This window comes from Sylvia atricapilla, chromosome 14 (assembly GCF_009819655.1).
Source record: "Sylvia atricapilla isolate bSylAtr1 chromosome 14, bSylAtr1.pri, whole genome shotgun sequence".
In the NCBI taxonomy this organism is placed as follows: Eukaryota; Metazoa; Chordata; class Aves; order Passeriformes; family Sylviidae; genus Sylvia; species Sylvia atricapilla.
This window is the reverse complement of record NC_089153.1, coordinates 4,057,926-4,063,461: the sequence shown is the minus strand read 5'-3', so window position 1 is coordinate 4,063,461 and position 5,536 is coordinate 4,057,926.

Here is a 5,536-nt window from a genome sequence, read left to right as displayed (position 1 = left end):
TTTAATATTTTAGTTTCTATGTAGCAACTGACCTCAACCCATGAAAACATGACTGATGATTTTTCATGCATTTCTATATAAGATTCTTTTTAGAGTATCTAAACTATGCTATGAATGCAATCCCCATTATGAATAAAACCAGGATTATAAACAACATAAGTTATAAGATAACTTATAACAATATTAGCTTGAACATTTCATAGCACCATGTTCTAGTCAAAGCTCGCCTCAGAAGCCAAATACACTTTTTAAGCCATCAAATAATATTGCAGTCAATTAGAGCTCTTTTGACTTATTACATTTTACTTCTCTTATTTATATCGAATTCTTCTTTGTTGCTGTAAGCATCAGAAATATGTAACACTAACTAGCATTTTCAAAATTACTTAATAGATAAAAATGGGTAAGAGAAGTTTATAAGAACTCCAATACAATCATACCATCCCACAATTTAAAACATTGCTTAAAGGAAAACTAAACCAAAAAAAGCCCAGTAACTTAACATATTCCACACAAATAAACACTGCACATTTTAACAAAAGAGACATTTAAAAAAGAAAAAAAAAAAAAAATTACCTTTCCAAGCAACCCCCAGGGCAAACTTGAACTAGCCCATATTAAGAGTGAGTCAGGCTATTTTATACCAGGCCTGAAACGAGCTCCAGGTGAAAGGTATTGCTGGTGAAATAGCTAATTGCCTCCAGCTGGCAAAGCTGATTAAACTTTTTACTCAGTTTGATTAGAAATTCACAGTGACAGTGCTAAAGTTATCATCCAGAAGGTAGCTGATGATCTGTGTGAAATTTGATTCAATTAAAATTAAAGACAGTGCCTTTGTCCAACTGTTTAGCGGGATGGGGAGGGAAATGTAGCCATGACAATGAATTTGAAGCATTCCTTTGCTCCAAAGGAAGCTGTATTAGTTGATGGGATCGCTTTTCCCGTTAATATTTGATGGGTTGTGTTCCTGGGGCCGCAGTGGCGCGGTGCGGCCGCCAGGTGGGGCTGGAGACCGCGGGAGCCCGGCACGGCCTCGGCGGTCCCGGGGATGAAAGGCTGGGATAAAAACCTGCGGGAAAATGAACGGCTGGAATACAAACCCGAGGGAAAATTAAAATCTGGAATAAAACCCTGCGGCAAAGGGAACCCCGCGTGTAGAACTGACTGCGTTAGAGAGCTCGGCTATTAGCGGGCATATAAACAACCCGTACCTATTTTAATAATTTATAATGTATACGGCTTTTCAGAGAACGGTAATTGTTCGGGTTAGTTCATTAATGCTATTAGAAGTGATGCATAGTGCCTATATGAATATTTTTATATCACAAAAATGCGGGTTTAAAGCATTCATTTGATGATGTTGCCAAAGAAGAGAGCAGCATTTAAACACTGAATTTGCACTAGATCAGTGCAACAAATTAAATGTGAACTTGTGTCAACTAAGTAAACGCCAAATATAAGGAGAAAAAAAGTGGAGCTTCTGACTCACCGTTGTGGTAATATTGAATAGCTGCATTTATGCTGGGTGTGAAGTTCAAATGGCTTTTTGGGATATTGCTAAAAGAAAAGTGAAAATAACTTAGAGTCACCCTACACTCCGAGTTCTAGTGATTGTGGATTTGTCAACCTTGCTCTGGGATTGACTGATCCCTTGAGTTACCAGATATAAACCAACAACAACAACAAAAATCAGCACCCTGAGGTCCTCATAAAACTCACATTGTTATTTTGTTGTTTATAGAAACATCTTGCAATTGTGACTTAAACTATGGATATTTGGAAAATATTAAAGATGCATCAAATGTTATCCTTTCTTTTAAGAATAAATTGCACACTGAAAAAAGTACATTTTCATGACTGGGTTCCTCAATTACATAAATCCAGGAAGCTCATTGTGAGGCTCTTGTCCCATTCAAACAAGCAGTAAAAATGTGACCAACAGAAATAAAAATAATGGACAGGTTTCATAAGGGGGTTACAAAGCTGAGAGTTTGTTTTTGTAACTCTCACACCTACTTGGTAGATTTTGCAGTGATCATGTGTGGCCATAGAAGGCCATTTAAGGTCAGACTGGTAAGAAAAATGTTAAGTAAAGACATGTTTTGCTAAGATGACTGAAATAGTGAGATGGAGTGATTTGGGTGAGGTCAGTGTCTAATAGTTTAGAGAGGATTAGAAACAGTCACTGGTCCTCAATCTGTTGCTGTAATTACTGAGCTACTGAGTTTCTCACTGAACAACTCATGGATTGGTATTACTGCTCTTGGTATTCACAGTGTTAAATTAAAACATATTAATATCCTGGTTTCTGTTAATGGAAGGTGAAAGTGTCCCATCTCAAAAAAAGCAGAACTTTTTCATATTTACCTGCTGAAAAATCTGGATAGAGTTGAACCTGGGTTTTTATGAAGCTGCACTGAGTTTCACTGAGGAAATAACAAGGCTTTAAGTTGTTCAGCTTGAAGTGTTCTTAAATAATGAAGAGCAAGGATGTGTAAAAACAAACAAACAAATAAACAAGACTCTAATACTCCTGTAAGTTTTTATTGTGGTGAAGCCTGGGTCAGTTGTGCCAAGTGAGGGGTGGTAATCAGCACTTCTCACCAGACTGCTGGAGCTGCCTTGCTCCGTGCAGCATTTGGCATCTCAGACACAGTTAGTAAAACATTTGTCAGCTCATATGTTACCCTGAGCAATTAGCAGGGAAAGACCGAGAAAGCTTTTTTAACTCATTGGTTTTTATGCTGATAAAAGCAACAAGCCTCCTCCTCAGACGAAAAAAAAAAACCAATACCAAACCACCAACACATTGACTTGCTGCAATTAATCCCTTACTTATGTGGAATTCTTGCCTGCTGGTAGATAAGAGTCACAAAACATAGATTTCCACTTTATACAGGGTCAGCAGTGCACGGAGTTAATTAAGTGTGCTGATACAAAATGTCAATAAACAAAAGTATACAAACTCCACACTTGAGAAACATTTACGCTTCAGTAGCTACTGGATTTGTAGATTCTCTGAAGGGCAGTGGTCGTTGTTGAGGTCGGAAGCACGAGAAAAGTTCCTCACAATAAATTTATGGTTACAGTAGCAAGCTAGGGACTAAATATAACCTAAGCTGAAAAGAAACATGAAAATTGACAGTCTTCTCTTAGATGAGCAGGACCAAAGTGTTTGTTTCCATGAAGCCGTATTTACCACAATCAATGGACGTAATGACTTTGGTTCTTACAGCCTCTTAGAGCAAAATCCAGCTTCCAAGCTCAGGAATGCTGGTGTGTATCAGAATTAGATATTGTAAGGCCAGGGAATGCTCCTGCAGCATTCTGGCAAGATGGTCACTCCACCTGACAAACTGCTAACAGCTCGTTAGCAACCCATGCCCGTATTTTCCATTCACAAGCTGTAGATACGGTCTGTAAAAACATCCTACTGACTGACTGACATCTCAGCAAGGGGGAGAGAACAGGTCTGAAGGCAATGGATTTTTATAGTAATGAGTTAGTTACTCTGCGTCTAAGTACCTAACTCTGCTTTAAAGCATAAATGGAAATTCTAAGCTGAGGAAAATATTATGGAGGGTGCTAAATTATTTCATGTTTTAAAGATCAGCTCCCGTAGATAACTGTGGAACCAAAGAGGGGGAAGCAGCAGCTATTCCAACTCTTGTGTAATTTAGCAGGCTAGGAGGGTGGAGTAACCATGTTAATACTTAGCATTTACAATGTATTTTCTCTTTTCCCAAGATGTGCTCACTGTCAGGGGAGTTCTTGGGATTTGTTAATTAAGTCACTGTTATCCGTATTTTAAAACAAGGGGGTTTAGCAGTGGGTGTTTGGAGTGCTTAATCACACAGTGAACACAGCAGAATCAGGATTAGAACAGGATTGTCTTGTTTCCTGTCCCTATTTTAATCAACTCGGTATTCTTGCCTGTCTAGACCATCCTGTATTTAATTTTTAATCCCATTTCTCTTGACAAAAACTAGACTCCCATAATGACAGGAAAGTAGAACTCGTGTAATTCTGATAGTAGTAATGTTTTATTTGCTCCCTCTGTCAAATTTTAGACTCTGCTTATTTTCCGAGCCCCTTTTTTTTCTTAGGACATCTATTTCTGTCCCAGTTGCTCCAAATAGGATTGTTATCCTTGCATCTACTTAACAGCCTGCTGCTTGAATTTAACCTTGCACTACTTGATGTCTCACTAAAGCAAGAATTTGCTATCACACGGTTATGTGCAGTGGCTTTTGTTAGGGATGTCACATCAAGTAGAATAATAAGTGCAGAAATATATAAATCTTGCAGAACTGATTAAAATTTTAATCGCTGCTTAAAAGGTAAAAATTACTAAGGTTTTCTTAAAAAAAAAAAAAAAAAAAAAAAAAAAAAAAAAAAAAAAAAGAAAAAGAAAAAAAAGTATGCAGACATTTGTGCTTGGATTCCCAAACAGCCAAGAGAAACACTTCCTCTGATAGATTTTGGTCTTCTTTGTGGATATCACTCAGATCTTCACTGTGTTAGGAAATCTATGAATCGTGGAGACTTTGGCACTGTAAAATCCCTCCTTGGGAATCCTCCTTGGTATGGAAATGAGGATGAGCAGAAACTGGAGCATGCTAGGAAGAAAAAAGAGGTTATGGACAGCTGTGCTACAAGCACTCAGCTTGCCGTGTAGTTTGGCCGGTGGAGCTGCCCAGAAATTAAAGAAAGGTTTGGCTGAGTAAAACAGGAGGTGATATCCCTTCAGGAGGGGGAACTGACAGATCAGCATGAGAAACGAGAGATAGAACAGCAAGCAGCGGTTTAAACACTCATGAATAAAAAAGTTACGGAATTAGTAACCAGTGAGTGCTGAGGCCTTTGCTGAAATGCATAAATAGGGAAAAGTTTCGCGGATCGGTGAGCCAGCCTTTCGCGTGTTACCGCCCATCTCCCTACTTCGGGCAAACTGGAATAAAACACAGAAATCGCTCTCCTGGGTGTGCAAATTGGCTCCCGCGGTCGGGCCAACGCTGCGACATTTAATACCAGCAGCCGGGGGTGAGGGGCAGGACCCTGCGGCAGCGCTGGCACGGTGACGGTGACGGCCCCGGGATCGGCGGCACCGCCCGCCCTCAGGGGGCTCCTCACGGAGCCGCCCTCACGAGAGGCGGGGCGGGAGCGCGCGGCGCGGATCTCGCGAGACTTGGGCGGCGCCGGGAGCCGAGTTTGAACGGCGGCAACGGCCGGCCCGGGGTGAGGGCGGCGAGGGCCGCCGGGGTTTGTTCCCTCTGGAGCCGCCGCTCCCTGCACCGGCTGGGGCCCTTTGCTGCCCCACGGCGAGCCTGTCCCCGCTGCCCTCGGGGCCCGTTCGGGCCGTACCGGGGGTGGGAGCTCAGGGCCGGCGGCCGGCCCGGTGTGCAGTGGGCACCGAAGGAGGGGACAGCGGGGCCGTGGTGCTGGTGACACCCAGCGCTGCCGGAGCCTGCCCGGGCTCTGTGCTGGCTGAACGCTGAGGCTGTAGTGTGACATTTGTGTGTTCTCTGTAGTACTG